Source organism: Symphodus melops (assembly GCF_947650265.1).
Source record: "Symphodus melops genome assembly, chromosome: 11".
NCBI lineage: Eukaryota > Metazoa > Chordata > Actinopteri > Labriformes > Labridae > Symphodus > Symphodus melops.
Window position 1 is genome coordinate 17,903,897 of NC_136701.1, and position 25,030 is coordinate 17,928,926.

Here is a 25,030-nt window from a genome sequence, read left to right on the forward strand (position 1 = left end):
CGGTATGTCACATAAGGGAGACCAAATTAGACTTTAAATTGAATATTAAAATAAAATAAAATTATGAAAGAAGAATATTGAGGTAAGAAAAAGAGTTTGAAAGAAAAGGTGTCCAAAAAATCCTAAATGGAAATTGGGAAAAATCTATACAAGATACAGTGCCTGAAAACATGTTCATGTATAAACACGTTTTCACAGTTTGGTTTGGGTGCCCGACTTACAGAGCAGTTGTTACCGATGTTACACTCCATTAAGACACACTAATTTTGCACATTTAGGTTTTATTAATGTAAATATTATCTTATTTTATCTCGTTTTATTTACCGTACCTTTTTTATGTACATTGCACCGTGGGGAGGGAGGAAACGTAATTTCGATTTCACTGTATGCCTGACATATTTTGGAATAGACAAAGAAAACCTTGAACCTTGAATGCATTTCATATCCTCTGTTTCTCTTAGTCTTTGTATGAAAAAAAAAAAGTTCAAACATTTGTAATTAGACAATTGTCACTGCTACTATGAAGTAGTAGCAAGGTTATATTTCTATTATGAGGAGTAAAAAGCCACAGATCTGAGCCATGGTCATGTAAAGGTCACATGCAGTTGGCTGCCTGATTGTAGTAAAACATTTCTGGACATCTAGATCACCTGCGTCACCTCTATCTGTTAGGGTGCTGCGTAATTCTCAATTTTAAATTTCAGCCGAAGGGAACTCAAAGTTCACCTTTTTTTTTTATAAATTAGAAGAATATATGATGAGGATGTGATGCTTCATCACAGTGTTACAAATGAGGGACAATAACCAGATGTTGGCTGTGTGAGTGAAGCTTATTATACAGCTGATAACACCAATTTTCAGGAGAAAAACATTACGATATCTACATATTGGCCAATATCTTTATAAGATCTGTCTACAATCATTGCGGATAGCTAGATAGATGACAGATATGGCTACATACAGATTTATTGTGAAGATCAAAAACATTTATGATGAAGACTCAATTTTTTTTCAAGTCTAAAAAAAGCCTTTGTAGGTTAGAGTTGAATCGAATTGAATAAACCTATTGGCCAATCAGAGATAAAATTAGCCAATTGGCTACCAATAGTCACATAATATACCAATATCGGCCGATATTATTGGCTGGGCAATTTATCAGTTAGGCTTAAACTTGTGTCTGCATCAGGAAGCAACTCATCCAAGAGAGAAATCTCAGAAGAACAGAACCAGTTACACTCACTTTAAGTTTGGTATTGAATGAGGTTGTTTAGCTTTTTTTCCACTTTACCTCACTCTTACACTTTCTCCCTCATTACCCCTACGCGTTATACTCTCTCGAACACTCAAACTGCACACACTCATCCACAAGTACAAACACACTCCAGAGGAGCCAAGGTCAACACACACTCACACACATGGATCTGCAACTGTAGACTGTGGCTGATGTGAAAACCAAATGAAAAAATAACACAGACTGGAGGATTTGAGGTACTTCTACGAATTCAACAAAGCTGCGACAGCTAATCTTTGCTTTGATCTTTAAAAGAGCGCCGCCGTGCTGTTTTTGTTTTTTCGGGGGGGCCTGTTTCCTTTTTATAGAGGAGATTGCCGACTCTGAGATTAGAGCTGACTGAATTGAGGAAATTGAATGAAATCTCTGTGGGCTTCATACGTTTCTATACCTGCCCCGCTGTGCATGAAAACACATGTGGGTTTCACAGAGTGGTGCAGGTAATCTTCAAAACTCAGCTGCCTCCTGATTACAGATGATTATTACCGCTTAATGTTTTAGAAATTACTTTTTTCATTTGCATTTGAATTGTAATCTTTCAGCAGTTGATATATTTCAATTTAAACCAACATACCTTCTCTTAGTAGAAGCAAAATAAAAATAGGGGAATGTATAATGTCATTATAGGTATTTTTGTATTATATCATAATTGTTATGTGATAGGATTTTTACACTTTGATTTTGTCTGTTCTAATAATAATAATTCTGACCGTGCGGACACATAGGACCGCTCCTAAAACTAGAACGCATCTGATTTCCAGCAGCTTGCCTCACACTATTGCAAGACACATTATTCTTTGTAAAGCAGTCCTCTTGCTCCCATTCTACACACACATGATCTATCTGTGGCATTTTAAGAGGAAATGTCAAATCAGCGCGTAGGATAAGGTCAGGACATGAGCGACTGATGGGGCATCACTCTGAACAGAAAAAAATGAAACCCAAAAAGAGGGCACCTGCAGGTTCACTACATAGAACAAAATTGTCCATCGTAAGTCATTTAGTCTGTTATTGATTCTGAGAATTGTTTTTAGAGTCCGGTGACAAAAAGCTGAAATGTGATAAATCACTAAAAGTGTCAAAAGAAAATGTCTCAAAGGACTCAGAAATGAATCGTTAAATGATTAAGAGACATTTTGTATACGACATTTAGTTCTAAAGAACTACTGGAGTAATCATTTGTTTCTTAGTAAAGCTGGATGTTTATTTGTGACATGTTTCGACCATTCACTAAGCTGTTGCCCCTCGATGCCCTGTGTTCAATGACAAAGCAAATCGATCACAGAAATGATTCTGATTCTGGAAAGTGACTCGTCAGGATTGTCAGCTGACTCAAGATCATTTTGATCAAGGATTCAAATTGCCCTTAACAAAAACCCTTATAATAACTGAACCGCTTAGCATCATGTTTTCATTTCATTTTATTTTTTACCTAAGAGTCCAACTTCAGAATGACACGCAAAGAAAACAATAAGAAACAGCCTTACTATAACAGTTTTCATTCATTCATGGTTAAGAAGCCTTAACTTGAAACATAATACAATGAACAGAGAGAGACAGGTCTGTTGGTTCAACAGACATGCACAATCATACCAATGACTGTTTGTTTTTCACTCTCTCCTTCTCTTATGGTCCATCTTCATGCCTGCATATCTTTACACCTTCTCTTTCTCCATCTGCCTCTCGCTCTTCCCTTCCACAGTCTTTTTGTGTGGTCACACTTCTGTGTAGCTGCATTTTCAAATATATCCAAATTACACGAATAAAAGAGTCGTGGTGAAGTTCAGCAGCCTGGAGTTGGGGGGGCTGTCTCCTGAATTATGCTTTTTGTTTTTTTTTTATCAATCCAAATGGCCTGGCGGGGCTGCTTTCAACATTTTCATACATGTCCTGCAAAGGGAGAGAGAGAGAGAGGCGGATAAAAAAGGAGGAGCTGCTGATTGAGTGAGTGAGGGAAATATGGAGTAGAGAGTGTGTGTCTTGGTCTTTCTATACTTATAAGGACCAAATGTGTCAAGAAGTTAAACCTTTAATGCAAGGGCATTTTTGGACAGACCAAAGGATTTGATTTTAAAGTAAGGTAGAATTTTAAGGAGGAATAATTCAGCTCTTTGGTAGCTCTGCAAATGCCAAATGCTACAAGAGATCATTCCAAGAGAGTTTTCCTAGGTCATGACTCATCAAAACAAAATCCCAGATTTGCATTAATTAGAGTAACTTTGAACTTCAACATTGACTAAGGTAACCAACGTATGAATCCAGTACACAGAGGCAAGTCATGCGTTTTTATAGCCCCTTTATTAGTCAAATTGGAACCTAGCATTAAAGGGAAGGAATTGTAAAAGATGATCGGATGATCTGGATCGTTGTTTCTAAAATGACTATTTGCAAAATGAGCTAACCCTATGTTGTAAAAAAAAATGTATATGATTATTATTTTAAAGGTAACAATATAGGTATGCATTCATTATGTGTTACTGATAGATTTCAATTGTTACAAAAGCAGGTTGGTTTAATACCCAGCCATGCATTGCATCTGTACTCATTGTGCATTCATTTCATTGTTTAGTATGACCACTTGTGTTTGTCCATCGGTCTCTGGGTACAAGTTATATTTAGTGTCCTAATATGTTTTGATGCATATGTGTGTTTAAAGGGGGCGAATGGGCCATCTGGAGAGCGAGGTGTCTTTCTGGTTGACTGACCTATAGGCTGGCAGAGAGCCAAGAACTGTTCATTAATGGGTATGAAACTAATTAAAAGCAAAAAACAAACACATTATTAACATTAATGATGTTGAATTACACTCAGCAGCACACAAACCTAGTTGTTTCAAGTGTATCCCAGTGCATCCCTGAGAAGACAGCCTTTGTGTTAATAAAGGCAAAATAACACTTTGAGTACTTGATTAAACAAATCGAAAGATAAATCACGTTATGATACTTTCAAGAGGCAAGATATGATGTAACAAAAACCCTGCTGAAATCCAGGATGGGGGAAGAAAAGAGTCTGGCATTCTAGTGACTGTTTTCTTGCCTTTACATCAAAGCTACATGAATGCAGAAGCGATGCACCAATCCCATTTTTTCAGCTCTGTTGCGATTCTGGTAGAAACACTGATTCGAATTTTTCCAAAATTCATCCATTTCATGGTTTTTGTGCATGTGTCGAAACAGCTCAAGAGTGTGTGTGTGTGTGCGTGTGTGTGTGTGCGTGTGTGTGCTATACTCTCTCCTTCCCATGCAGCGCTGCTACCCTGACTCACAGCCAGACACATATTTCATGGCTTGACAGTTTCTCTGTGTGATTCTGGGGCCTGATAGCTTATCTGTGGGATCCTCCTCACTCGCCTGGAGTTTAGTTCAATAAAATGTGGGAAAGAACAACCATTGACAAAGAATACAAGCAAGGGGAAAAGATCAGATACTGGAGCCCGATACACTGCTCAAGTGGGTCAATGCAGGACATAAAAGAGGTCAGTGAGGAACAGACATTGTAGCAACCATCATCTACTTCCCTTATATTAATTTATTTCCCATTCTTACAATACATGTAACTTCTATTTGTTCCTTTTGGCATTGGAAACATTTTTAAGTCTGTTAAGAGACACAACCAAAAATGGATGCATCCGTACTTTTCATATCCGTCTTTTCTACTGACCAAGAAACCCCCAAAAGAGTCATTCTGCAGCTAAACACCTGTTCCATGACATGCAGTGTTTAAGAGCAAACAGCAGAGCGACAGGAAAGTAAACAGCAGCCAACAGTCTCAGTCAAGTTCTGCATGCGAGTGAGTGACTGTGTGTGAACAAACACAATCCGTCAAGTCGAATAGCTCACATTGAGCAGATGTCTCTGTTTCAGTTATGTTTGACAGATGGACCCAGATTATAAACACTGGCTATCAGGTGCATGTTTGAAGTCAAACAGAAATGAACAGCTGAGTAACTGTTTTCATATTCAGGTGTTAGATTTCTCTTGGAAATGAGTAAATATCTCTTTGAAAGCAGATTGTGTTAGGTTTCTTGCCAAATTAGCAACGCATCAAATTAATACATATTCCTATCTCAGTTCTGTGGCTGCACCAAAACTTTAATAGGTTTGACTCTGGCAAATCATAAAAATATAGGTAGTTTCCCCTTTGGAAATATTAGAAGAAATATTTGAAAAACTATGGCCTGATACTGGGTGATTATGACTTCACTTACATACAAAAAAGAAAACATAAGCCAATAATGTCAACAAAAGATTTCTAAGCAGGACATCTTACCGTTAAAACGCAACATCACCAGGGCTCTCTACACCGATATGGTGGCGGCACTGAATCATTATCAACCTAGTGCAAACGTAAACACGTGGCCAAAAATCCAAAGCAGGCGAAAAGTGAAAAGAGATTAATGTTTTCTTCAACTGGGCTTTTGTGTTTTGTTACTAACCTGCTGTACAGACACGTACAACACAAATACTTGGCTTTCAATGCATTGTCCCTATCAGTGAGTTTCTCCTTACACTATAAATACATCAACTGATCTTAAAATAGCAGTTCAGCCTGCAGAGGGATTGTTTATTCCAGACAGCTGTGACCGTTTAAAACTCTTGACCGGTGGCTTCACATGAGGAATTCCAGGTCTGGATCTTCGAACACTTGACCCCAAAGTCCAGTTCATTTAGATCAGCGTGAACACAAGCGTGTCAAGTCTTACTTGGGCACTGTTCCCGAGTCCGCTTGAAAAGGTGGTTTCATCTTGCACAGTCCGCGGGAGATGAATGCAACCGCGAGCAAACAAAGAAAGTGGACTGCTACTTGATGTGATTCCACATATCTACCGTAATTTCAAGAACCAAAGTATCTGTGCATTACCAGCCCATTTTGTCTGCTGCGAAGCACGGAAGAAAGAAGAGGGTTGTTGTTGGCGTCTGAAAGGTGCTCTCAAATCAGTACAAACAGTTGAGAGCATACATGAGCTGCTACTATCAACAAATACACACCGAGTACGGAGGTTGGGTTTTAATATTTTTAATAACGTCTGTCCTTTTACTACAAGGATCCTGTTATGACTGAAACTTGTATTTTTAATTTTTTTGGATTGTTTTTTTAATTTGGTTGTTTACTCTTCAGTCTGTTTAGCTGTGGTATCTTCCATTTAATACTTTTTAAAATATTTTTTAGCTCTTTTATACAATGTGTTGCCTGTATGTTACGGTGTTGATTTACGTTTAAGCTTCTTGAGACCAATTGCCCCAAGAGGGATTAATAAAGTTGTTTGAATTTAAATATAATTTAATCAAGACAAGGGAGAAAGATAAGTATTTTATTAATTGCAGATTGGGATCTTATGTAGATAAAGACACAAATGCTTAAATGGTCTGCTTACTTTACTCTGTGGTTGTAACTGGATGAGCCACACTGTTACTGTTACTGGTGGAATTCTGATGCCACAACCGCTTTGTTTTTTGTTCGACTGTGCAAACCATAAAGACATACTGAAGCATTATAAATGTTATTGTAAATTGTGTGCATGTGTGTGTCTCTTTGTGCACGTAGCTAAGAAGGGTGACAAAATGATGTGCGAGGGAAAGAATAAGAGAAAGAAGGCAACAGAATTACAGTTACAGGGATACAGTGAAACAGTGAGTGAAGGAGGAAGAGAGAGAGAGGGGGCATGTCCGGTTGGATTATTAGTGCTCCCTAGTGGTAAATTGGCAGATTTATATATGATTTATTACATTGTTCCAGCTTTGGGATTTTATGTTTTGCTCCCCTTCACACTCCTCTTGTCTTATATTTATCATGACTTTGACATTTCTGCCGCTGACGACTTTGAGCCTCTTCAGCAAGAATGACATGTACTCACCCCCCCTCTACAACACCAGCACACCACCCCACATCCACCAACTTCCCTCAAGCCGACCCACACATATAAACAATCCTGAAAATGAATTCTAAGAGGCCAATAAAGGCAATTGTGTTTATGTATGTAGCTCTTAGCCTGGGTTACTGTGTGCCAATAGACAATGTTTTGCAGAGTTTGGTCCCCACTGTTCCATTTAGAGCAGTGTTAGGAAAATACCCCATTTATCGTCAAACAGCGGCTTCATGTTTCGATAGAAATGTTAATTCTCTCTCCCCCAGCTCACAGTTTAGTCCAGAGGGGGTTCTCTGAATGCAAGGAAGAAGGAGCTTTAGCAAACGGGAGGAAAACTTACAAGGCAGCTTAGAAATAAGAATGTAATCCAGTTTTTCCTGAAGTCTTTTCTATCAAAATGTCATACTAGAAAAATAAATGCCTAACATGGTCATTATGGAATTTTACTTTGTCCAGTTAAGGAAACAAAGGGGCTGAATAAGAGGATTTCCAGAGTGTCTGCGTGCTATTTTCTTTCCAAAATAACTCAACTAATTCTATAATCTAAGTTTGAACTGTTGAAGAAAAGATTGACATTTAAAACTGTCAAAGTAATTTACATTGAAAACTAGATTTCCTACGCAGTTCAAGTGTCATTTCTCTTTATGTCTGCTTTAATGTAAAAAAAAATTATACATAATGAAGATTTTGCAGAACAATTATAAAAGGTAAAGTAAACTTATTGGCTTTACCTCCCCTACCCACCGCATCCTGTTTAACTAACAGGGATCAGCAAGGCAGAAATAGCAGCAAACAAGTGCTAATAAACCTCTGAAAACAAGATACTTCATTTCAATTTGTATTGATACTGTATCTCAGAGTTGGGATTTCAGTTTGGATAGACTATTGGTTCTCGTTCAGTCATACTCTTGCAACCAGGCCCGGTCCGCAAAAATGCCCTGTGAATGATGGGAAAATGTCTAAATTAGTAAAAGGTGCCCATATAAAATTAAAAAATTAATTAAAATGAAACAACTACAACAAATAAACTGTAAGGTGATGCAGAGATTCCAGCTCAAAAGAGTAGGAAAGAGACATAGCTTAGGGTCTGCATTAACATATGTAAAGTATGCATTAAATGTACCAAACATAAAAACATCTCAGACGATAGAGATGGACTTACTTTGTAGCTGTCAATAGACCATATGGGCGAATATAAACAATTTTTTTCAATAATACTGCACATTTAGGTATTTCAAACGGATAAATAAAGCCAGATATTTTTAATTCTAATATGAAATTTTATGTCCTAGAAGTGCAGTATGTAGTATGGGGAACAGGATTTTAATCACAAGACGACCTTCATAAACTGATTTTATGACTGAGCAAACTAGACAAAAAAACTGTCTTTGAAAATATGCATCAAAACATTTAGGTAAGAAAATGTGTGGGAGGTCCGTTACAGTGAGCTAAGCTTCATTAGACCGTTAAAAAAAAGGCCTGTGACCAGATTGTTATGCGTTAGACTTCAGGAAAAAGGAACGGCTCTGTTTTAGTTCTTTGCTCCTGTGTAAACTACTAGAGTCTGGGTGTGTGTGGTAAGGAGAGATGACTGTTGTATGGCTTGTCACGGTTCCTCTCTGCAGCATTATTCCAGTGTCAAACAACACATTTTCATAATCAATCAGAAATGAACAATATACACTGAAAAGCAGTTCTTATAAAGATAATAATCCCAATTCCCGTGTGACTTAATGTGGCAAAATGAGACAATCGAAACAACACTTGGAGAGAGAAATGACAGAGAGCAGACTGACCTGTATGAAGTCCCATTCAGAGTCAGGGGGCTTCTTCAACAGCATGGAGACATGTTGACTGCAGGAGACTTCTTCTAGATGATAACATCTGTCTTCTTGGAAAACCTTTTAAACCAAATCAACAAGACATGTAAGTTCAGATACAACAGCCAAGATGGTCTAACTACACTTTGAGAGGACAAGGATGTCACTTGTTGAGCGTTTGTATAAATTCTCGTGTGCCACAATTATGACACAGTTATTAAACCAGAAGCAACAAGGTTTCGTATTTGATTTAAAAAGAGAACAAGAAAACAAATATTTAAATTTGTCGTGCGAGTCCCCTCTGCCTCCCACTCCCACTGTCGGAGAGCAAGGAGGGATAATGCGAAAGGTTGCGGTGAAACAGTTAAAATTTAAATTGTATTTGTATACAGTCTTCTGTGCCACTATTGTGACACAGTTATTAATGCAGACATGTTAGAGGGAAATTGTAATTGATTTAAAAAAGAAAAGAAATTATAATATATATATATATATATATATATATATATATATATACATACACACGTGTGTACACGCCCATTTTTTTTGTGCGACCTCTCACGAGCCCTGCGTCACACCTCTCTTCCTCTCCGGGTTTAGAGCAAAATTTTGAAAAAAAAGCAAAACCCTATACATATATTTAGTCATTTTATTTTACTTGTTTCAGTTTAACAGTTTAAATATTATGCCCAGTTGGTAAAGTGTGTATTCACTTGTGCTTGTGAACACACACTTTTCCAACTGGGCATATCTAAACTGTTAAACTGAAACAAGAAAAATAAAATGTAAGTCTAAACTTACCTTTTGAACGGTTGTGAAATTGCAACAGTTGACAAATTACAGAATAAACACGAGATTGAAAGATTGTTTTAACGAATCAAATTTTGGTTTTAAAATATTTACACAAATATTAAAATTTAAATACATTTTAAATGCTTTTAAAAAAGGCTTTCAAAATATGTGTAAATTTATAAACATTTTACTACTTTTGTTTTTAAGTGCAGAAATTGCTTTCAATATTTACACAAATATAAAGATGTAAATACATTTAGACTGTTGGTTTTTAACGGTGCAAAACATGCTATAAAATTTATAAATATATAGCTTAAAATATATTTTAACAGAGCAAAAACAAAATTTCAACACTAGATTTAAAGATTTTTAACGGTTAAAAAATGTTTTTAAAATATTAACAAATACTTTTAACTAATAGTTTTAACTGTGCAAAAATTGATTTTAGATTTAAAAATGTCTTAAAAGATATTTTAATTGTTTTCTTAACAGTGCAACAATTGCTTTAAAAAAAACAAAGATGTAAAGACATTTTGCATGTTTGTTTGTAACTGTGCAAAAATTGTGTTTAAATTTAAAAATATTTAGCTTAAAATATATTTTCACCATTTTTTTAACAGAGCAAATAAAATGCTTTTAAAATATGTATAAAAATTGACAAACATTTAGAACAAAGAGCGGCTGGTGAGAAATATATGAGCAGTACACTGATAAAATATGAATTTGTGTGATTCTGTTTCATATGTATTAAATCGAACATTTAGAAAGAACACAAAACAGGAATTACAGGCGTTTATAACTTAATAGCCACGTATTATGTAAAATACACTACCATCATTTTCTTACTTTAATATTTGTTCCTTGTCGGTCAAAAAAACCCAGTTGCTTTTAAAATATTTAAACAAATATAAAGAGTTAAAGACATTTTGACTTTACTTGTTTTAACAGTGCAGTTGCTTTATAAGGCAAGATATTACACCCAGTTGGAAAAGTGTGTATTCATCCGTGCTCGTTAACAGTCCTATAGTAGCTCTTCAATATTAGTGGGATCGAAATGTTTGATGAAACACTTAATATTCTATATTTTTTTGGTTATTGTGACACGTGTAAGAGTCTTGCACATCATCAATTATCACAGATCTCACAACAGTCAACCAACCCCCGTTATTAGAAAAGTCCATCCTCTTTGTCTTCTGTTTACCAAGTCTGAGAAAGAGAAGACAAAAATAATAATTTAAAAAAATGTTAAATGTAAAAAAGAAATGCATCCTAATAAAAGTAAGTACCTGTTCTTCTGCAAAGCCTCTCTGAAGCAACACCTCCGCTATTCTGAAGTCTCTGCTCTCCTCCAGCAACACCTCCAAAACCCTATCCACTCACATTCACATAAAGACCAATACATTTGAACACACTGTAATTAAGCACCATTTAGAGCAGGTGGTTGAAAAAAAAAAAAAAGTCCTTTGATTGAATAGCAAAATGCCATGGTCTGCATTGTAAGCAGGTTAATGTTTGCACACTGTCAACTGATAGCTTCACATTGAACATAAATTGACACATAATGATTGATATCTAAACACACTTACATAACATCTGAATAAGAAGCAAGTATGTTATTTTTCTTTTCTCCAGTCCTTGACTAAAATAACTTTATACGCAAGACCGTCCCAAGACTGTGACAACAGTACAGCTGGCGCTTCTGGTAGCTGGTATTTTTGTTCAATGGATATTCAGAATGTTCCATTTTATGCCTTTCAGAGAAGTCAACAGCTGATTCATCTATTACATGTTTTTTGTTGCCGTCACATTCTGATAACAATCGCTTCCGTTTAACAATGACCTAGACAGAAAACTAAATACCTTTGTTTATCTCCAATAATCATGTCCAGCTTAGTCTTTGCCAGCAAATTTCAACAGCCACTAGAAAATTAAAAAAGTAAACTTATTTGAAATTGTTATGTAGCAAACAAACTCTGCTCAGCTCGACAGCAAATGTCTCGGCCCCTAACAAGAACACCAAAGATCAAGCAAAGTCGAAGTAAAAACATGCTGGAAGCAGTCCATCGGGAGCAGTCTCCATCCATGTTCTCTCTCTCCTCAGTTCCCTCACTACTCTGCTAATCCTGTGATCTAGTTTCTTCTTCCCTCCATCCATACCTCCTTCTATTCTTCCCACTTCTTCCAAACCATGCAAGTAAAACTTTTCTCAAGTGGTTTCAAGGTAATGGCAATGTCTATATGAGGGGTTTATCAATGGAAGTTGTGAAAGAAGCGACAAAAACTAAATATTTACTCATCAGAACAGTGCACGACACCAGCCTTTTTTGTTGATGGGTAAATAATTCAGATTTTAAAACTTGATCGAACTTACGTTGTCAAAAAAGACATTTAAAGAACTTGTGCTCTACACTTGTATAAATCAGCTTGGGAAAGGGTTTCATAACAGAGGGCTAACAGCTGGTCAAACTTAAAGTGAAGTTCAATTTGACAAAAAGTACAATTATGAGATGAGTTACACAAAAAACATCACTGGTTCCAGCTAGTAAAATTTTAGACAGCAACTCACTTTGTCCAGCCCTGGGGTGCATTCGGATTGGCCCTCCAATCGACTTTCACTATCCACTTTACCTTATGTTTTCACGGGCTTAAGTAAAAGTGTTAGAATTCATAAAGGACTTAGGAAAAGGCGATCGCGATGTTTTGACAATCCGAGCGCACTCTCACTAGGTGATGTAATACAGTGACGCGAGTCTGCCGTGGTGGAACTACAGTTTGCAGAAAATGGACGACAAAAAGCTAATCTAAAAATGTTGCTTCTTACCGGTGAAATAATCCTAAAAACCACGGTGTGTGAATAGAATTAAAAAGGTAGGCTTTATTAGATACCAGGAAACTTCACTTTGATGGTTTTATAACATCACGTTCAGAGTTTAGCTCTAGATTTAAGATAGTTTAAAGTTAAGGTAAATTATTGCAGCTCTAACCTCTATGATCTGCGTCTCTTTTCCTTTAATAAACAAGGTTTTATAGGCCCATTACAATTTCACGTATTAAATCAAATAATCTCCACAAACATGATACAAGAATGTATACAAGCAAGGTTTACCTTCTTCACACACAAGAAATAAATTCAAAGGCTGTGACTAATTATAAATCAAGTCAATATGCAGATTGTCTCCACATTTCTCTTCTGACAGAGCGCTAGTTTTAGTCGCTTTAAAAGTTGCGGCCGCAATGAATTGTGGGGCGGCACTTTCTTATCTCCTTTTGTAAAGGATGGTCCAGTGCTTCCTCTGCTAAAGGAAGGATTGAGCCACCGTTCCTTAAGTTTTAGACAATTCAAACGGCTCTATCATGGCCGCCACTTAACTGCTTCCAGGGTTAAGGAAAAACGCTAGTGAAAGATTACTAAAAAAGAAAAATCAAAACTGAGCTTAAGCCACCTTGTGAAGATGCAGACTACACTGAGGAAGGTGTGGGGGTGCTACCATACACTCACTGTCGTGCAGCACAGCAAACTAAACCGTTAGTGCCTTCTATTAGTGACCCTGTGCTCTTGACTCGCATGCAAAGTGGAGGGACCTCGACCTGGGTACCTAGCCTCTAAACATAGTGGCTCAGTGGCTGAAAGAAAAGCACAACTAATTAAATAAAACAAAGAAAGCACAGGCAAATTCCAGTTGGTGGCAATAACTACCTCAAAACTAAAAGGGAACAACAGGACAAAACAGCGGCAGTTAAAGCCACCTAAAATGAAAATAAGCCATTAATAAAAACACAATGGTTCAACTTACAAATTAAAGACTGAGCCACCCTACTTACAACGAACAGGAATTAGTAGGGCGATCTGGGGAGCAGGGACACTATGGTCAACTATGCACCAATTACAGTACAAACTTCTTCTTCTTCAACGTTTTATGGTGGTTGGCAAACAACGAATTGGTGTATTTCCGCCACCTACTGCAGTACAAACAATCATTTCATTAACTCTTAAAACAAGCCATTTCAACCTAAAATGAAAGCTGTACTCACCAGCAACCACACCAAACAAATACCTGAGCTATGTGCAGGCACCCAGGTGCCTTAAATGAGCTGACCTAATTAGTGAGCAGGGGGAGTGGGCAGGTGAGAGGCTGCGTTCAAGAGGTACATGTTTGGACTCTACCACACTTGCATTAAGAGGTCCGGAGATCTCAGGCAACCTTAGTGACTTCTTTAAAGCCTGTATAAGAAGACAAATTCCCTTCATCTTTCTCTCACCCTCAGAGTCTTGTGGAGAGTCCTCAAATTTTACCTCACTGAAGTGTCCCATCTCTTCCAGACATGCTTCTAACAACTCCACTATTTCTTCTATTTCTCCCTCTATCTCAAAGACTCCCCCCTTATTTTCATTCTTTTTTGCACTTGCTCCAGCTTTTTACTTTGATTTTCGCTCTGCCCCACCTCTGTCCCTCTATTTCTGTGTGTAATTTCACAGGCTCTCCGGGTGCTTTGTATCCCCTGGACACAATGCCATCCATTCATATTACATCAAAAGACACAGACACCAATTATTTGAAGGGTGCATATGGCTGTGCAACCCCATGCTCCAGAGAATGAAGAGAGAATAAGGGGCTGACGGACAGAGAGCTTGGGAATGAAATTGAAAGAGTGGGGGAAATTTTGAAATTGGTTGAACATATATGTCAAAGGTATAGTCTATTTTTAAGGGATAAACAACATTTACTGAATTGGGAACCATAAAGTTGCTATTTTGTGTTATTGTTTTTAAGTTTCAGTGAACCCTTTGCACTTGTATGTTAAAAACCTATCTTCAGTGGAGCACTTTGTCTGGTTTAAAAACTGAGTTTTAGGCCTTGAAAAATCTTTTTGATTTTTGATTTTTCTGTCAACAACATTTTCTTTCAGTTGATGACACCATCGCAGACCCACACCTTGAACAGGTGCATTGAAGCTGCTGTTGACATGCAAATGGATGTAAAGGACCTTAGAAATAGTGACAAGCCTTTTTTATCAACTCCCTGAATATCCTCGTTGGCATACTGTCTTTAATAGCATGTGTATAGTTAGTGATGTCTTATTTGTTAACAGTTTGTCTGCCATCATTGTATGGCTAACTAAGATGGACATCTTATCTTTACGGGGTTGTCCATTATTGGATTTTGTCATTGGTCAGTTAAGCCCCTTTCACAAATGCGTCCAAAAATGTCCCTCTTGTCTTGGGGGAGAAAGCAGCCAAAGCTGCAACCTTTTCCTGTCTGCCCCTAGTAAATAATCATTGTAAAGTCAGCCTGAGCTAATGTGTGGATCTGGAACATTCAAAGAGAGTGAGTGGACAGATCAATGACATCTTGACTATATACGCTTTACTGCCTGCCAGTTGTCCGTATTGTGTTTTTTATCTTTATGTTTGTGTTCTAGAAACTTCCTCGTACATGTTATATTGCAGGACATTATTCCTTTTAACCCCTCTCACAAGCTACCCAGCTGCCACTCTTTATTCAAACCAAATGGGTTACATGGAAATAAGAGTGTGTCTGACACAGATGATCCTGTGTGTGGTGCATATGTAAAAGGTAAGTTCCTGAAAATATCAGGGGCAGAATAATGGTTTATCAGCAGTACAGGGTCCAGTTTAAGGGACAGGAGATTCGTCTTTACATTTTGGCTTTTTCATCAGCGGCCTCGCCATTCAATCATCCAACCATACTCAAGGGACATCATAAATGATAACTAAATTTGATGATCATGATGACAACACATTATCTCATAGAGTTAATCCATTACAATTGCTTTGTTTTTCTCACCTCACATCACCTGAAAGAGCAATCTCCCAGCTCATTCATCCCTTAAAAATGTGTTCTCCCTCTCATGACTTGCTGCTCAACTGTTTATGACAACTTCAGGAATAAATTGAGATTAACATTCTGAGAGCTATAGAATGTGTAACAAATCTACATTAATACTTCGGCCTGCTCTTCTGGAAATGAAATCAATCCCTTACTTTAAAATGCCATTACAACCATTCAAGCAAAGATGTGTACAGAGCAGCCTTGATAGAAGAAAAAATCCAGTTATGCCCTTCTTAGATTTAGCAATTTGTAATGTACATTCACATACAATGTTTGGCTAATGCAGATTTTTTTTTTAAATAAACTACGGTAGTTTCAAAGACAGAATGCCAAGGCAGTATCATTTTACAAACTAGGATCTGGACATAGGTTCAGTTCAGGAGATATGAGATTCATCTTGTTAACATTTCTGCTTTTTTACCAGCAGTCTAGTCATCCAATTATCAACCATTCATGCAAAGATGTGTACAGACAGATACATTTGATAACTGAAAGTACATTTAAATAAAATGGAAAGCATGTTTTTAGAAAGAAAAAAAAAGTGTAATAAACACACACATATCTGCAGTCACTCAGAAAGACACATTGCTGGTGCAAATGCTGTCATATGAATCAAATCAAAAGCTGCAAAACCATTGCAGCAGCTGTTACTGTAGGTGACAGTTAGCGTATGGTGAGGGCTGTGACATCTGTCAGACACAGACATATATGACAGTGTGGAATATCAGTACTGCAGCTTACAGCACTGACACAGTGTAATTATAGCGCAGACAGGCTTAGAGCTGTTCTGTCTGTTTGCTAAATTATGTCCAGCGAAAGTCTATACAGACTGCAGTAAACACAACCATGACAGATTCTGAAGCATTGTTTTTCAAATACAATAAATTTGTATTTGTTCTTCCAAAACAATTGTTTGACATCCTCCAAATAAAAACCCGATGATGAGTTGTGATGTAGCATCTCCCCACTGTTTTTGGGTCAAGTTTGATTTAACCTAGAAGTGAAAACACTCTCCCAGTCAGCAGATACAATAGATAAAAAAGATAGATCAAACACAGATGGTGTGCCCCCTGCAAACGCACAACCTAGAAAAGCTAATAACAGCCTATTTAATGGGTCAGCCTTATGATGGGGTATATGATCTATTGGGCAATCTTCTACTTACACCCTGCAGCGCTCCAGCCTTTTTACTCCCTCCAAAGCATTCATAAAGGACTTGGATTCAGCTGTTGGAAACAAAGTTAGAGGTTTAGGAGCGATTGAAGGGAAGAATGGTGAGAGTAAATGAAAGGGTATAAGAATGATATGAAATGACATCTGAAATAACAACAAATCCATAATAGACAGAACCTGGCATTTGTTGTCCTCTTTCACTTACTCTCAGTCATGATGTTCAGTTTGATTCGTAATCAATCCTTGTATAAGGCCACAAATTGACCCTTTCCCCTCACATAAGATAAAGTAGCATTTTGTAACCAAAACCCCAATTGACCTCTGTCGTGAAAACAGTTGGAACTGGAAAATCCTGATTGATCAACAAGGCTCTCAACTCTTGCAGAAGCAGGTCTGACATGGTTATACTACATAATACGTGCTATACAAGAACGCGAAAACGTTTATACAGTATATCGCTTAAAGTCAAACTGAAAAACCTTCCACTTTATCCTGACAAAGTCAGCTTGAATTCAACTCACCAATCCTGACACCCAAACTCGGATATTCGGGGATAAAGGATACAGATGTGACACATCCATTGTTTTTATTGGTTGTGAATTATGTTACCACACAATCGTCAATCATTGGATACCTCAAAATCGTTTCCATACAAAAAAGAAGTTTGAACTACAGGTTTTGAATGAAGTGCTGTGAATAAAAACAATTGCTGCACACATTTAATGAGCTCTGAGGGACACGTTAAGGAAGTGAAACTGAAACTAAGGAAGCATTTAAAGTGGATTTCTCTTTTTTTTCCTTTTTGAAAAGAGTTTAGTCTCGAGGATGAAATCTGTCCTTAGTTAACCCCCGGGTTAAAGAAAAATGGAAGCTGTATTTGATTCAACATCTGATTTTTGTCAATTTAAAAAAACTAAAGACCAAAAACAAGAGCCAGGATATCTATGTTTCTAAAAATTAACGTCCTTATTCAGCACAAGTTTGTATCATGTCAAACTGACCAAACGGTTATGCTAGGTCATTTAAATCACAGTATTGGGAGTTTCTACTCTCTGACATCGGAGTCAGCCTGCAGTTGTTACAAAACATTGCCTCATGGTCTCTTTGGAGGTCCTCATGTTTAAAACACAAAATCTCCATTGAAATCAAACCAGTTATTGATCATTTATTCAAATCCTAAGAAGATATTTTTTAAATCCTGAACTGGATTTCAACATTTCTGTCTTGTCCAGTTCAACCCCCACCCCCCCACCACCACAAAACTTCTTCTTCTACAGGACTTCCACACAGACCAAACTTTTTCTTCTCCAGGACTTTCACACAGACACGTCTCAGACAGTCAGGGAGAAAATGATGCAAGACAAGCAATGTTGAAATCCGCTGTCACGTCTCTCAGGTACTTCTCTGCATACAGGACAAGACCCAAAGTTTTGGGGAGCGTATGAGGAAGTACTACAAAAAGAGTTTGATGAGATCATCTAACATATTGGTTGCTTATAACCCTTTAAGCCATATTTCTCTTCGGTAAACTTAATCTTCATTGTAATATTTCATCTCCTAACAAAAGAAAACAGATAGATATTCTTAAATAGATATGTTATAATAAAGGACTACAAGTTTATTCTAGCTGAAACCTTCAACTGAAGTATTAGTTTACCATGTATAAATCTAAATTTGTTAGAACCTTGACAATTGATGCATCTCTTATAAATTCATTATATTATCAAAACCTTATTCTATCTCCTAAAATCAAATGTTTTATGCAGGCAAAGAATAAAAGGGTTGGTCTGGGTCCATGCACCTACTCTGTGCTTTTGGCCCACCCTAATGACTGGGAGAAGATAGACTGTCCTTACTTAAAGATTAAAATCTGTCATCTAAATATGCACCACTCTCAAATAACTCATACACAACAAAGACAAGTCTATCAACAGGAACGAGATCCACAAACTAACTGAATGGTGCTCAAACAATATCCCGGGAACTCAACTCTTCCATGAGTCAATGATCAGTTCTTTTGTTTTGAAAAAGGAGAGAGGACTCTATGCCACTTTAAAACGGAGGAGACACAGTGAAGTGAGATAGTGACTTTTAGTTTCAGGGAACACACATCTCTCAAGAGTTCTCCCAGACAGTGAATACCAACACTTTAGTGAAAAAGGAACAGAAGTGGCGGAACTGTAGAGCCAATCTGTCTAAACAGCTGCTGAAATTCTTCTACCACAGTGCTGTTCAGAAACAGCACTGTGCAACATTCAAAACTTGCCCTGGACACTATCTTTTTACTCCGCTGCACTCTGGGAGACTACAGGCCTGTAAAGAGCCACACCTCCAGATTCCTCAGCAGCCTCTATCCAAGTGCCATTAAGAAACTGAATTCTGTTAAGAACCTAGGACTGTGATCAATATAGCGCAATTACATGACCAAGTGAAATTTAAATGAAACTATTCATCTATGACTATTTCTGTGTAAGTATGTGTCGTTTTCAACCTTTTACTCTCTGTTGTTTGTTTTTTTTAACTCCTCCTGAGAGATGATGCACCGAAACTGTTTTGCACATCAGTGCAATGACAATAGTATTGTTTTCTATTCTAACATGTCATATCAACTACTTTATTGACAAGATAGATTTGATGACATCTGATGATGTCACAAAAGAAAGTTGCTGAGGAGCATAAAGTGGGATCACTTTCATGGCAATTATATGTTTCTGGAAAAAGACATAGGTCAGAATGTCTTTGCCATTGTTTTGAAAAATAAAATGTCCTACTGAATGGCCAACATTAATGATCGAGGGTTTCTTTAATCATATATGGCTTGAAATAATGTTCTTTGAATGGAACCATGTCAAAGATGCTGTTTTGTTTCTGCCTGTAGGTTTTCCTGTACAGGCAGGTTTCCTAGACCAAAGAACATTTCTTTCCTTCCACTGAAGTTAAGTGGCTTCAAAATGACAAGACAGAAAATGTGATTGTTTTATCAATGTGGCACACCTCTTAAATGAATGGCTGTGTGAGCAATTACTCCCATGTGGCATCACTGTGATTAGATAGCCTGGTCTGTCTCATACTATTTGGGGAAGTGATGAGTGAGGTTTTAAAATGCAAATGTTATGCATAAACTGTCAGAGGGAGATTATTCCCCACCAAGAAAAACATTTTTTGGAGTAGGAGCGAGAAAAAGGGTCTGTAGTTTTTTTTAAAGTTTCTGCAGCAGCAAGTTAAAAGTAAAGACTCAGAGTAGATGGGATGTCAGAAAAGTTATCACTAATGTGTTCTTTAACATTTGGAGCTATACCACTATTTTATTATTATTACAAGGTTCCCCCAGAAATTTCTTAAAAAATAAAGATAAGTGTGAAACATTGCTCGAACATATATAAAGGTTTGTACATTTACCACCTTCACAAAGCATACTTAATCATAATCCAACAATGAAACATCTGCCCAGCAGCCCAAAATACCATTTTGCCTGAGCTAGGCTCCAAGCCTCTGACAGCAACAATTCTGCCATGGCCTTCGCACACTTTAACTCAATCAACTCACAATGTTCCACCTTTGTTATTGGTGCTTATTACACAGCTGTGTTGAATACTTGGTTCTGATTAGCCAACTACACATGGCAATGACCTGCTATACTTCAATAGATCAGCGCTGTCAAAAAAGAATAAATCGTCAATCACAAAAATGGGCGGTTGCTGATGACACAGCTTTTATCACAGACTCTTACGCAATCCAGTAAGTTTCACTTCAACGTGTTTGAGGTGAGAAAAATAGAAAGGAGACGAAAACAGTGGCAGACAGAGGTTAAAAGAACGGAAAACTGTAAGCAATGACATAAAAAACAATAAGACTGAAGATGGCATAAGAAGTAAACGCATAACAGAATGTGCTATGGGTAGTGGTGTTGCAAGCCTGCTGAAAGGAAAAGAACATGTCAACAGAGCATTACATTTCAAGGCAGAAAAACTATGTCAGATGAAATGTTGTTTCATGGGGATCCTTTCACCTTATCTCACTTGACCAAAAGTAAAAAATAGAAGGCTTGTACTATCAATATTTAGCTAAAATGGTGGCACAAGGTGGAAGTTTTCGTTCAGGGTTAAATTCTGCCATGACAAACCAGTGAACTCACTCACTATACATGATCCTTTACTTCATTGACATAGTCACATGAATAGGTACGAGGTACAAACTGCAAACAGCACAACTTCAACTCCCTGCCTGACTAGTCTTCCTGCCCACTTACACCTCTCCTAAGTTGTCCTATGAGTTAACTCATCATCATCATGCTTAGCAACACATTTATAATTGGAGGGGAAAGTAAGGGAGTGTGAAGTAAAGGTGTGAATAATGTCAGTTGATGTGGAGAAAGAATGGCAGTAAAGGGCAGGATGACTAATTATCAAGCATCACCTCTTCTGGCTTCCTTTATGTGTTGACAACAGTGAGAGGGAGAGGTCAATAGGCAAGAAGTAAATAAAAAAAAAAGAATTATGGGGAACAATGAGCAGTGGTGCAGAGATCGTGAGATGATAAATAAATTGCAGCAGAGGGAGAAAAGAAGGGAATGTGACTCAATTTCCAGTTTACCGTCGAGTGAAGGTGTTACAATCAATGACAAACTTTACTTTTGCATACATTTCTGACAATGTGAGGAGATATGTTGTCTTAATATTATAAGTTCACATTATGATCGTTCATGTTGTATGAGAGGATGAGTGGGGAAGATGATGAGCTAGCAAGCCTACTATAAGATTTTTATCAAGCATTAATATACATAATATATATAATATATAAATAATTTCTTCTCGTGTATTTTTTTTTTAATTACACAGTTATAGATTTTCAAAAAGTACTGCTTATCTATCACTGTAATAAATTAAAATGTCAAGATGGAGGTGACACAGAGAGAGCTTTGCAAATAAGACAGTGTATTTGAGGTCAAATGAAAGGTGTGTGTGTGTGGGGGGGGGGGGGCTATAGGAGCAAGGATAAGGGGAAGAATGGCAGAAGGGAGCTATAGATATAGTGTCATGAAAGATTTCAAGTGAAGAATGAGCCAAAAGGCTTTTCTTCTATCCAGTGAACACGATGGAGGAGTTTAGACAGGATTATTCTCTATCAGATCCCATTACACAGGCTCTACTTCAGGAGGTCCCTTCACTGTTTTTCTTCTTACAAAGACCGTGTGATGGTGAAGGTGTTCATCATCATGGACAGTCGGACACACACTTATTTTTCAGAAAAAAAACTTTGACATTACTTGCAACATAAAAGCCTATTAATTGATTAGATAGTTTACGCTGGAAGTTAAATCATCTAAAGTTGGTAATAATGCAAAATAGATTATGCAAGTGGAAATAAGAGCCAATAGAAAGACAATACTGGGTGATATTTGATTTGTTTCCCTACCTTTTATCAGTAAGAAACAAAGAAAATGAAAGGTATAGAAAACAATCTATAGAACATTCAAGCTTAGAGGAGATCACAAAAGCCATATCAACAAGTCCAGTTTACAATATATTTTCAAAGTTTAATTGGTTGAATGGATTGATTATTTCTAACGAGAAATTGTTCTTTTTAAACATCACACAATTGTGTATGTCTTGTTTGTCTAACAACAGATATGCATAGACATACATACAATTTTACAGTCGTAGATTGACAAAGTTCAAAAAAATCAGAAGCCTTAGTATAAACCTGATGTGGAATCTTGAGCGGTTTTTCCACTCTGCTCCTCTTTGTGGCTTAAAAAGCACTTGGCTGTATAATTATCTGTCATCTTCAATAGCAGACGGCATATTTGAACGCTGTATACTTTTCAAATTTAACAGAAAGTGTTTGCATTTTTGGCATTTATCTGTCACTCTTTTTCTGAGAAACTTGTGCTGAGTGCAGCAGGGGGAATACATTATCTAGGAGCAACAACACTGTAGATAACTAATCCTGGTGAGAGAGGCGTTTTTTCACTCATATTTGAGTGGAAAAAATATGAGTACGAAATGTCTAATCGAAAGAGGTACATATAAAGCTTAGCTGTATTTTCTCAGTTCATTGTGGAGTTTCAAACAAGAATTTTTGTGCCTCAACTAAATTATTGTAGTCCACTCTTTATATTACATTACTCTTATGTTGTAGATACTGTACAGTTTGTGCTCGTTTATCGAAGCAACAGAACAAAGAAGGTCATTAGAGAACAACAGAAGGGCTCTCACTCATTTCAAGTTTGTATGAGGTCATACGAATAGAAGCTGTCACTCAAACATTGGTTGTTTCAAACTAAATAAAAGGCTTAAGGGCACTCGAAAGCTGGATTCACTTATAGTTGGACAAAATCAATCTGTAATTTAAAAGAAGCAACCAAAGGATGTAATTTCTGCTTTCATTAAATCTATCAGATAAAAATGTTAGCGTTTAGACAGAGCTAATTTATAAGACATCTGTAGTCAGAGTTTTTTTTTCATGCATGTCTAGTAATCATTGTCATTGGCAGGGTGGGGCAGTGTTGCCTCACGGCATTAAGGTTCCTGGTTCAAATCCCTCCCCTACAGGACCATACTATGTGGAGTTTGCATGTTCTCCCCGTGCATGCGTGGTTCCTTTGTAGTACTCCGGCTTCCTTCCACAGTCCGAAGACATGCTTATGTTATCTAGTGATTCTAAAATTGCCCGAAGGTGTGAATGTAAGTGGCTGCTTGTCTGTTTCGATTCGTCAGTGCTGTGATTTACTGGCAGACATTTACTGGGTCAATGCAGCACTTATGATGATCGTCCAACTAAAAGTATTTTTTATTATTAAATCATGGTTTGAAACAAAATTTGAGCCACGCATCAGTCATCTCTCGTGTGTTGTAGGGCACAGCTGCAGAGAAAGTTATCTTAATTTATACTTAGCCATGGCCATCATCATTATCATTAACTAAATGGAGGGAGCTAATTGACAGAATCTGTCTCTGCTTTCTGAAAAAGACTGCAGCAAAATCAGCAGCGTCATGAGATGCAGAAACATATATTTCGTGAAGTTGGTATGTGTCAGGAAAAATAGATGGTCTGTTTGCGTTTTTGTGTTGGGGGTGTGAATGCAGTTTTCTTGTAGCTGTGTCTGCTTGTAGATGGATTGGGGGGGGGGAAACTTTAGCTCTCACAAGCCATCAACAGCGGTCAAAGCGGAGCAGGCGAAGCAGAGCAGGACAGCAGTCATGTAGGACATGAACTGCTGAACCTTGCCAGAAACATCTCTACCACTGCAGGAGGAAGGGCAGGAGGAGGAGCGTGTCCTTGATATGGCTTTGGCATGCTGGTTGCACAGTATGACAGCTACACACTCAATGTCTCCTTTTCAAATGCTTTATACTTGACCATTTCTCCTCTTTTATCTGTCTCTTATGGTCTATAAGTCTCTTTGTGCCCTTCCTTCCATTCATCTTCTCCAGGTTCTCTCTGTCATTTGTAACATCTATCCATCAAGTCCACTAACTGACCTCTGCAAACCACTCACTAATAGCTGAATCCTCTGCAGGTTCCCATCAGGAGATTATTCATGTCAAAGGAAAAATCATTCTAAACACAATAAAACAACAACTCAGAAAAGGAGCAATACAAACTATACTAATGTTTATTCTTAAATACATGCCGCATGAAACCATGCTCTGACCGGATGCATTCTTTATCATATTCTGCCCAGGCTCAAAATCATACACAGATTCATACATAATTTTGACACATACTTGGCCCACTTGTGTTAACTGACTCACAGATCCACAATCATTCATTCTAAAAGGCAGAGCAGCCCTCTTCTCAGCAGTCTATCATTTCATTGATCCAAAGAAGTGGGGCAGAAAGGAATAGGACTTAACATGCTGAGGTGAGACTGTTTGCTGCTAATACCGAGAAGACCTCGGAACTCGCATTTCAATATTTGGAATCTTCCACTAATGTTAAAATAAGAATAATGTGATATTTTCAGTGACTATCAATAATGTTTTTTTACATCCTATTTTTTTTTTTCTTTTTTCTAATTTTGCATACTTGGATATCTTGTTAACAACCATTGGAAGGGTGAGCTTCTCAGTGAACACAAACTTTTATGTCTTTATGGGTCCACTGGTGTGCAGATATACACTTTTCCAACTACTTTAAATGGTGTTAGAGCCAACGTGCTTTTCGACTCTTAGTTCCTTTTAGTGCTCTAGCAGTTTCTCAGACAGTGTCAGAAAGGATTAATAATTAGTTC

The 25,030-nt window shown here is 37.4% G+C and overlaps 1 long non-coding RNA gene across 6 annotated transcripts in view; it reads right to left on the reverse strand.

Moving 5' to 3' along the window:
- Window positions 1–2,684: 2,684 nt before the first annotated feature.
- The window catches only part of LOC306831349, a 43,655-nt gene continuing 21,309 nt past the window's right edge, over window positions 2,685–25,030 (reverse strand). Inside the window, exons 1-4 of one of the 6 annotated variants that reach the window (XR_013780070.1) lie at window positions 13,802–13,846; window positions 13,592–13,729; window positions 8,954–9,058; window positions 2,685–3,181 (exon numbers count right to left, since the gene is read on the reverse strand). This is a non-coding gene — a long non-coding RNA (uncharacterized lncRNA). The other 5 variants (XR_013780072.1, XR_013780068.1, XR_013780069.1 and 2 more) reach the window with 5 other exon arrangements.